The sequence below is a fragment of the Lactuca sativa genome, chromosome 5 (assembly GCF_002870075.4).
Source record: "Lactuca sativa cultivar Salinas chromosome 5, Lsat_Salinas_v11, whole genome shotgun sequence".
NCBI classification, from domain to species: Eukaryota; Viridiplantae; Streptophyta; class Magnoliopsida; order Asterales; family Asteraceae; genus Lactuca; species Lactuca sativa.
In genome coordinates, this window is record NC_056627.2 from 198866133 (window position 1) to 198877328 (window position 11196).

Consider the following 11196-nt stretch of genomic DNA (forward strand, 5'->3'; position numbering starts at 1 on the left):
CATGTGGGTACATATGTTGAAATCAAAAGACGAAGCCTTTGCAACCTTCAAGAAGTTTAAAGCTCAGGTTGAAAATGAGAGTCCATACAAGGTGAAGGTACTCAGGACAGATCGGGGAGGGGAGTTCACCTCCCAAGCTTTCTCAGAATTTTGCAACAAAGAAGGCATCAAAAGGCAATTAACTGCACCGTATTCGCCCCAGCAAAACGGTGTAGTTGAGCATCGAAATCGGACCGTTCTTGAAGCCACGAGATCATTCTTGAAGACTATGAGTGTGCCTGAAAGATTGTGGGGGGAGGCTGTTCGTCACGCAGTGTATGTTCTAAATCGAATGCCAACGAAAGGTGTAAAGAATATGACACCGTATGAAGGGTGGAAAGGAAAAAAACCAACGCTTCATCATGTCAAAGTGTTTGGTTGCCTTGCACACATGAAGAAGCCATCAAATCAATTAACCAAGCTAAGTGATCGAAGTATCCAAGTGGTGTATCTAGGGGTCGAACCAGGTAGCAAGGCTTATAGATTATTCAACCCTAAAGAGAATAAGATAATGGTGGGCCGAGATGTCATATTTGAAGAGAAAGTTAAGTGGAATTGGGCTGAAGCCCAAAATGGCGAGCAAGGTGAACAACCTGGGTATTTCAGAAGTTTTTTTAATTCACCGACATATGGAGAAGAAGTGTATCAAAACCCGGGTGATGATGAAAATCCTTCTTTCCAATCGCCGGTGGATACTCCTTCAGCGACACCAACAAGCACGAGCACAGGTAATCAAACTAACTCAACCCCTCTTACGTTTGATTTTTCAAACACATCTTTGGAACACAACGAAGGAATAAGCCCTTCCATGTTTGATAATATCCCTGTGTGTGGGTTTCGATCTCTACCTGAGATATATGCTGAAACTCACCCAATTGAAGATGAAGAAGTAGATCTAATGTTTGTTGGTGAAGAACCCTCCACCTATCTGGAAGCAACAGGCGGATATCGCGTTGGAGATGGAAATGGAGCTTACTTCCGGCAACCGTATCGCCGACGCCGATTCAGGCAAACAAAATGAATATAAAAGAAGAAACTATTCAATTTTTGAACTCCCGTCGAATTTCTTTGATTCCTGCGGTTTCATTGAATTGCTTTCAACCCCTGAACTCGCTAACAACCCCGCTACTACTCCGGGAAAAACCGTAGAAGAAACAGAGGTGGCGCCGGAGAAGAATGCTAGTTCTAGTGAGAGATTGACGTGTAATACTTGTACATCCAAGTTTGAGTCGCTTCATGATCAACGGTCTCACTTCAAGTCCGATTTTCATCTTTTCAATATAAAGTTAAGCATTGCTGGAAAGGAAACTGTTAGGGAGGTTGATTTTGATGAAGTGTTTGCGCCCGTTGCACGATTGGAGACAATTCGAGTACTCCTAGCACTTGCAGCAATAGGAGGCTGGAAAGTTCATCATCTTGATGTGAAATCCGCTTTCTTAAATGGAGAGTTAAAAGAAGAGGTATATGTTTCACAGCCGGACGGGTTTGTTATTGCAGGCAAGGAACATCAGGTTTACCGGTTAAATAAAGCTCTCTATGGGCTACGACAGGCTCCAAGAGCCTGGAATGTCAAGCTTGACAAAACACTCAAGGGTATGGGTTTTCACAGGTGCCCCCAAGAACAGGCCGTGTACCAACTTCAAAACGCAGAAGCGGTGCTAATAGTTGGTGTATATGTAGATGACTTGATTGTGACAGGTAGCTGTGAAGAAAAGATAGCTGATTTCAAGAACCAAATGAAGAAAGTATTTGATATGAGTGATTTGGGATTGCTAACCTACTACCTTGGAATTGAGGTGAAACAAAGTAAAAAGGGTATAACAATCAGTCAAATGGGATATGCGAAGAAATTACTAACAGCAGCAGGTATGGCAGATTGCAATGAGGCAAAATATCCAATGGAACCAAAACTTAGCTTGACCAAGGATGAAGATGAAGCCACAGTGGATGCAACAAAATTTCGGAGTCTCATTGGGAGCTTGCGTTACCTGATACACACAAGGCCAGATCTTAGTTACTCAGTTGGGGTGGTCAGTCGATACATGGAGTCACCTAGAGAAAGTCATTTAAAGGCAGTAAAACACATTTTGAGGTATGTAAAGGGTACAATTAAGCATGGCCTTGTGTATAGACAAGGAGGAGATGGAAACTTGGTGGGTTATAGTGATAGTAGTCACGGGATGGATCGTGATGATGGCAAAGGCACAACTGGAATGGCATTTTATCTCTCAGGAAATTTGGTCACATGGAGTTCACAAAAGCAGAGGACTGTGGCTCTGTCTTCTTGTGAATCAGAATTCATGGCAGCAACATCAGCGGCTTGTCAAGCATTATGGTTGAGAAACCTCTTAAAGGAATTGATCAGCTGGGAGGTTGGAAAGGTCAAGTTATATGTAGACAACAAATCTGCAATAGAGCTCATGAAGAACCCTGTATTCCATGGTAGGAGCAAACACATTGAGACTCGATACCATTTCATCCGTGAATGTGTGGAAAATGGATTAATTTGTGTGGAGCATATAAGTGGAGAGGAGCAACGAGCAGATACTCTGACCAAAGCATTACCCCGGGTGAAGTTTGCTGAGATGAAAAGTCTTCTGGGAGTTGAGAAGCTTGAAGACCCTATTCAGAATTAGGGGGGAGAGTATTGGAGTTAATTCTGATTTGAATTTGAGTTTAATGCAATAAAGAGAATAATTGGTTACCACATTGTGGTTAACCTGGTAGTTAAAGTTTTCAGTTATAGTTTGGTAGTTTTAAAAGCATTTTTAATTCAGATTTTAATGTGTTAAAGTCTATAAATTGCAAACAGTTTGTAGTATGTTTATTGTGTCAAAAAAGAAGAATTCAGGGAAAAGTTTTATGTGTGCATTCTTGCCCCTGTTTCACACCTGTGCAGTTTTTATTGTGGTCATTTCTAGCCTGATCACCAACAAAGAGGAGGTGGCCAGCCTAACAGAGGCGATGGCAACAAGCCTTCATCCAAGGGTAAAAACATAGCCGGTGGTTCTAGCTATGATGTCGATCAGTTGAATCAGGCAGTTCTAGATGTGAATCTGGATCCAAACCAAAGTGGCAGTTGGGAGGTCATCTCCAAAAAGAATAAGAACAAAACCGGAAATGGTGGTCCTTCCAAACAGCAGGCTGCCCGGATTCCCAACCCACCAGATACCCAAAGAACCAGTGGCCGGGGCAACCGTCAGGTCAGGGCTTCAAACAACACATGGGCAGCAGCTCAAACAGGCGGAAGAGGTGGAGGTGGTGGAGGTGGTGGTGGTGGTGGCAGCAACTACAACTATAGTGGTGTTTCAAATGCAATTCCTCCACCTCTTCAGAGTGGATGGAATTGGAATGCTAGGCCAGCCAATGCATGGCAATTGGGAAATGATGCTGGGAGGAGAGAGAATGCTCCAGAAGTTGTTATCAACATGACATTGGCGAGATCGATGATGATGATGATGACGATGATGATGATCAAATTTTGAGTGATGGGTATGATTCATATGAAACCCCTAAAACCCATGAAGAACCAATGGTATTCCGACTTTTTTGAAACTCTGGACAGTTTGACTGTGGAGCAAATCAGCGAGCCAGCCAGACAATGGCATTGCCCCGCATGTCAAAATGGTCAAGGTGCCATTGACTGGTATCGCAACCTCCCTTCTCTGGTGACACATGCAAAAACAAAAGGGTCAAAAAGAGTCAAAATTCATCGCGATCTAGCTGAAGTTTTGGAGGAAGAGTTGCGTTGAAGGGGAGCTACAGTGGTAGCAGCTGGTGAGTCATATGGCGAATGGAAAGGTCTTAATGAAGTTGTGAAAGACAAGGAAATCATGTGGCCACCAATGGTTGTCATCATGAATACACAGCTCGAACAAGATGAGAATGAAAAGGTATGTTATATGTTACAATATCTTCACTTTCTTTAAAGTTTAATCAGTTTATGTAAAACGCTGACACTAGAATTATGCAACAACTGTTGTGGATCAGTGGCTAGGAATGGGGAATCAAGAGCTTTTGGACTATTTTAAGGATTATGAAAAAGCTGTGAAGGCGCACCATTCTTATGGTGACTCAGCAAGCATTTTGAAAATGAGGGTACAAACCGAGATACGTAGGATCAATCCCACCGCCGCATTCTATTTTACCCTGGTGGTCAGCGACAGCTGTACGGATACATGGCAACAAAACAAGATTTGGATTTCTTCAATCAACATTGTCAAGGTCCTTTTGTTACTTTTCCAATTCCATTCGTTTGTTAATTCCATTCCATGGTTCTGACTTCTGAACATGAACATGCATGCGGTTTTTGATTTGTTTAGGGAAATTGAAGCTGAAATTTGAGTTGGTTTCTTATCAAGAGAGGGTTGTGAACGAGTTGAAGCAAATGAGTGAGGACAACCAACAACTGATTTGGTATAAGAACAGGATTGCTAAAGAACAAATGCATTCGAAAGCACTTGAAGAGTCGTTTACTTTGGTGTCTCAGAGGCTGAGGAAAACCGAAGAAGAGAACCGAATTGTGAGGGAGAGAACACAACGTTACCATGAAGAAAACAAGGAAGCGGTAACTAGTTATATACTAATAAGTTAAATAAAATGATATTACATGTTTGAAGAAACCATTTTTTTTCTCTTCTGTTTCAGATGGATTCTCAAGAACAGTTCTTTAAAGACCAGCTGAAGATAATCCAAGATGCTCGGAATGCAAAAGAAGGCAATTTTGATAAGCTGCAGAGGGAAGAGCGCATCAGGGTTAAGCAATCTTATTCAGTTGTAGATCCTCAGAAGAGGTATTGACATTTTTTGTTGGGTAATATATCTTTGTTCTGAAATTACAATATTGTATCAAATCTGATGTAATTAATGTTATAATATGAATGAACACAAACACACAAGGATGAGAAGCTTGAGGCAATGAAGGAATTTGAGGAAGAGAGGGAGAAGCTGATGAAAAGGCCTGAGGAGAAGCGGACTGAAATGAAGAGAAGGCACTGGAATGAGGAGATCGACTTGGAGGAAGGTTTTAATGCTGAGTTGACTCGGTTGATGGAGAAGTACACTCCTAAAGATAAAATGGAAGGCTGGGAGGTAAAAGATCAAAGAGTTGAGATGAATATCTGAGCATTTTACTGAAAGACTTTGAATTGAACGAATGAGGCATTTTATATTATAAGTGTAACAGTTTAGACATTAATTAAAGTAGTTGAATTGTTGTCTTGAAAATAAAATATAATATTACTTGGTTGGGTGGTGATTGGTGAATGTTGTTTTATTGGTCTTTGTTTTATTATGCAAGTAAAAACCGCAAATTGACGGTTCTTTTCCTTAGCATAACAGCACAAGTAAAATTTCAAAAATTTCAGAAAGGGACTTTGCTAACAATAAAAACGGTATAAAGTTTATTTATTCATAATTTTTCTGATCATATTAAAAAAAATTATTTTTTAGTTTGGTTTTATGGGTTTTGAATTTGGTATTGATTGTGCAACTTTGGCTGGAAAAAGAGTACTGATGATAGGTCTGTAGCGAATAATTAGTTTAAGAGACGATATACATATTACATGGATCCTGGAACAGTCAAATATTTGTAAATCAGTTTTTACATCGTGAAGAAAAGAAAATAAACAAACATAATAAATACGTTAGGTTTAAGAATAACAAACATTCCTAAATAATTATAAGACGTTATAATCAAATAATAACTCCTACATATAATATAAAACAAATAATAAAAGGCTTTCGAAATATATTTAACAATTATGATCTACATCTATCATATTTCACATTTCTTTGACCTTGACTGAATTTCCTAAATTGTAGCAAGGCACAAATGAAAATAAAGTGGACATTTCATTCATCATTTCGATGCTAAACAATACAATAGACCTCTTGTTTGTTTTTTGTTATAGTATCATCTTATGTGATAGCAAACCGCAATTTGTTAATTTAAAATGAAGGACATCAACCTCAAGAAATTAGAAATGAGATCAAGAGAAGAAAGAGGGAAATGACAGGTCGGGGCCGGGGGAGAGAAACCCAACCACATGTTAATGGTTGCATATTAGTGGCAGGTGGCGACACGATGAATCAAGTAGTGGCCAACTTGGTCTCTTCTTGGTTTGGACATAATTTGGATTGAATTTGATGAACTTTCAAGCTTTGTCATGTCAACAAAACTCTTGATAGGTACGGTATGTATTCCCCAAATTTGTGGGAATTTTGCTATGGATTTCTATCGTTTCATTGAAAGAAAGTCAAATGTTTATTGAAAGAGAAAGCATGTCACAAGTAGAAAGGAACATAACATAATGATTGATATAAGGATATGAGCAACAGAACAAGGTATCTGTTTTCAGAACCGGAACCGCCCTCGGTTCTGAAATAGGATACGCTACAAGCGGGTTTTGATTCCTGTTCCTAAATATTGGAACCAATCAAAACTGGTTCGGTTTTGGTTCTTACTTTTTTGGAACTTGTGTATTCGGTTTTGGAACCGGAATAACCAAAAACCGAAAGAGATAAATCCTAGTTACAAAGACCAGATTAAGGGAATTGGTTCCGGTTCGGTTTTGGGGCATGTTATATAGGTTTTGGAACCGGTTACGACCGAAACTACTTGGTTCTTCGTGATGGAACCGGAAATAACCGAAAAATCGGGATTAAAAAAGAAGAAACAACCAGCCAAAATGACTTAAAATGACAATCAATAACAGAAAATTTGTTCTTTATGTCACTAAGTTTTTAATTGAATCCAATAATGAAACAAACTTTTTATTTTGGTTTTAAGATACCAGCAATTACAATTTTTATCGATTGAAATGACAACGAACATCGTTACTGCCCTTACCACATCTAACTAAAAGGCTCTTGTAATATTTTTTTCAAACTACAATCGATAATCATTAACAAAGCCATATTATTTTGTGACATTGTCATTTTAATCGGTAAAAATCTATGCAGTTGAAGTTATAGTTTGAGAAAAATGACTATAATAAGCTATTATTTAGACATGACAAAAGCAATGACAATGTTTGTTGTCAGTTTAATCGATAAAAATCGTAATTGTTAGACATTTTAAAACCATAATAAAAAGTTGGTTTATGTATTGGATACAATTAAAAGTTTAGTGACCTAAAGAGAAAATTTCGGGTTATTGATTGTCATTTTAAGTCATTTCCCCTACATAAAAAAAGCGCTAGCAAAGAACTAGAACAAAAAACCAATTAAAAAGAGTTTAGATGAAATTCTAACCAATTAACGCAAATTAAATTTTTTTCACTATTTTTATTAGAATAGCAAATAAATGAAACTCGCTAATAAAATAAAAAGTGCAACTTTTCTTCATCCAACCTGTTCCAAACAACAAATCATTTCTAAATCTCCAAATGTACCCTATCAAAGTGTAACAGAAAGGATCAAAAAGAGTCAAGATTCATCCAACCTTTTCTTCTCTTGTGACACATGCAAAAATAAAAGGATCAAAAAGAATCAAGATTCATCGCGATCTAGCTGAAGTTTTGGAGGAAGAGTTGTGTAGAAGGGGAGCTACAGTGGTAGAAGGGAAGCTACAGTGGTAGCAGCTGGCGAGTCGTATGGACAGTAGAAAGGACTAAATGAAGTTGTGAAAGACAAGGAAATTATGTGGCCACCAATGGTTATCATCATGAATACACAGCTCGAATAAGATGAGAATGAAAAGGTATAAATGTTTTCACTTTCTTTAAAGTTTAATCAGTTTATGTAAAATGCTGACACTAGAATTATGCAACAACTATTGTGGATCAGTGGCTAGGAATGGGGAATCAAGAGCTTTTGGACAACTTTAAGGATTATGAAAAGGATGTGAAGGCACGCCATTCTTATGGGCCAAAAGGACATAGAGGAATGAGTGTTTTGATATTTGAATCCTCCGTGGTAGGGTACATGGAAGCAGAGAGACTCAACAAGCATTTTGAAAATGAGGGTACGGACCGAGATGCGTGGGATCAATCCCTCCGCCGCATTCTGTATTACCCTGGTGGTCAGCGACAGCTGTACGGGTACATGGCAACAAAACGAGATTTAGATTTCTTCAATCAACATTGTCAAGGTCATGTTGTTACTTTTCCAATTCCATTCGTTTGTCAATTCCATTCCCTGGTTCTGAACATGAACATGCATGCGATTTTTGATTTGTTTAGGGAAATCGAAGCTGAAGTTTGAGTTGGTTTCTTATCATGAGAGGGTTGTGAACGAGTTGAAGCAAATGAATGAGAACAACCAACAATTGATTTGGTATAAGAACAAGATTGCTAAAGAACAAATGCATTCAAAAGCACTTGAAGAGTCGTTTACTTTGGTGTCTCAGAGACTGAGGAAAGAATAAGAGAACCGGATTGTGAGAGAGAAACACAATGCTAACATGAAGAAAACAAGGAAGCGATAACTAGTTATATACTAATAAGTTATCTGTTATCGTCTGTCCGGATAAAATGACACTACATGTTTGAAGAAACCATTTTTTCATCTCTTCGTTTCAGATGGATTCTCAAGAACAGTTCTTCAAAAACTAGGTGAAGATAATCGAAGATGCTCGGAATGAAAAAGAAGGCAATTTTGATAAGCTGCAGAGGGAAGAGCGCATGAGGGTTGAGCAATCGTATTCCGTGGCAGATCCTCAGAAGAGGTATTGACATTGTTTGTTGGGTAATCTTTGTTCTGAAATTACAATGTTATAATGAACAAAATGATTAAGTCATCTATTTAATTGAGAAAAAGAAAGTGTATCGAATATGATGTAATTAATGTTATAATATGCATGCATACATAGGGATGAGAAGCTTGAAGAGATGAAAAAACTTGAGGAAGAGAGGGAGAAACTGATGAGAAGGCTTGAGGAGAATCGAACTGAAATGAAGAGAAGGTACTGGAAGGAGGAGATCGACTTGGAGGAAGATTTTAATGTTGAGTTGACTCGGTTGATGGAGAAGTACATTCCTAAAGATAAAATGGAAGGACCGAAAGGTAAAAGATTAAGGTGCTGTTTTTTTTTTTTTTTTTTTTTTTTTTTTTTTTTTTCCGAAGCGAAAATGTTTGAAATCTGCGGACCACCTCTGCAACCCTCTGTAATAGAAAGTATTTTGTTTTTTAACGTCTGCAGACTGTTGCAATAAGTTAAACTAAGGTGTGAAAATGTTTGAAACAGATGGTTTAGTACTACACCATCCAACACACGCGCAACAATTTTTAAGTTATAAGTCTTCAGAAAAACAAACAACTGCGAATGGCCAAGTATTGCGTTTGTGCTGCGCGACGCCACAATAAGTGGTTTTTTTTAGAAAAAACAAACAACACCTAAGAGCTGAGGTGAATACTTGATCATTACTGAAAGACTTTTAATTGAACGTATGAGGCATTTTATATTATAAGTGTAATTGAAGTTTAGACATTAATTAAAGTAGCTGGATTGTTGTCTTGCGAGTAAAATATAATATTACTTATTACTTGGTTAGGTGGTGACTGGTGAATGTTGTTTTGTTGGTCTTTGTTTTATTATGCAAGTAAAAACCGAAAATTGACGGTTCTTTTCCTTAGCATAACATCACAAGTAAAATTTCAAAAAGGGACTTTTCTTAAAAAAAACGGTATAAAGTTTATTTATTCATAATTTTTTTGATCATATTAAAAAAATTATTTTTTATTTTGGTTTTATGGGTTTTGAATTTGGTATTGATTGTGCAACTTTGGCCGGAAAAAAGAATACTCATGATAGGTCTGTAGCGAATGATTATTTTAAGAGACGATATACATATTACGTAGATCCTTGAACCGTCAAATATTTGTAAATCTGTTTGTATATCATGAAGAAAAGAAAATAAACAAACATAATAAATACGTCAGGTTTAAGAATAACAAATGTTATAACAAATCACTTAATACGCAGAAAGGTAAAAAAAGTATTGGTCCAAAAATCCTCCTTAATAAATGAAAATGATTTGCCACATGTCATTCTCTCATGTATTATGCCACATGTCATTTTGTTATAATTTTGAAATATTTATTTTCCATTTGTCATTTACTTCATTTTTTATTTTTCAATATATTATTAAGTTAGTTTCCATAAATTAAACATATCATAATTACTATATTAATGTAAATTTTCAAATTTCAAATTTAATTTTAAATAAATTTACAGTTTAAACCTTTATATTTAACATTTTGTTATAATTAACACGTTTAGTAAATGGGTCTAACAACTAAACAAATACTTTTAATTTTTTTCATGTTTTTTTCTTATAATTTTATAATTATTTTAAAGTTCAAATTAAAATAAACTTCCCATTTAATCATTCGTATTTAACAGTTTATTTTAATCAACCCGTATAACATACGGGTCTCACACCTAGTTAAAAATAAAACAAGTTATTGATAGGATTAATAATCACAACCACGTAGAATGAAATTAACATAGATAAAAGAATTGGTACACAACGCTACAAGATATGGACTACGGAAACTTTACAAAGATATGTTTCCATAAGGAATAATAAAGAAGTTATCAAATAAAAACTTATGGTTATTGTTATAAAATAAAGGATTTTCTAACGGCACATATAAGAAACATTAATTATGAGGAATAGTATCATTATTAAATATATGATCAACATTAATTATAAATAGTATTATTTATAATTAATATATTTTACATTTAATTATATGATAATATTACATATAATTAATGTTTAACACATTTAATTATAGTAATATTTCTTAATATAGGAAAGTGTAATAAAGCAACTCCCATAATATAAAGTGAAAAACCCTTAAAACCGAAAAAAAACCACTATGAAATGACATTGTTAATAAAAGGTTTCATTGTTGCTAAATCTCCGAGGAATAAAGGAAACAAAGAAAATGTTGGAATGAATAAATAAGATATCTCACGACTTTATATAAAAGTCTTACATACAGTGGTATACAATCTCTAAAACCCTTATAAATAGGAAACCTTACTAAATAAATATAAGATGTTATAATCCAATAATAACTCCTACATATAATATAAAACAAATAATAAAATTACATATAATATAAAACAAATAATAAAAGTGTTGGAATATATTTAACGGTTATGATCTACATCTACAATAATTTCACATTTCTTTGACCTTGACT

At 36.0% G+C, this 11196-nt stretch overlaps 2 pseudogenes; both read left to right on the top strand.

The window, feature by feature from the left end:
* The first annotated feature begins 2859 nt into the window (after positions 1–2859).
* On the top strand, positions 2860–5163 carry LOC111880589 (protein SUPPRESSOR OF GENE SILENCING 3-like; annotated as a pseudogene).
* A 140-nt stretch (positions 5164–5303) lies between these two features.
* Positions 5304–9278, top strand: LOC111880590 (protein SUPPRESSOR OF GENE SILENCING 3-like; annotated as a pseudogene).
* Positions 9279–11196: the final 1918 nt, after the last annotated feature.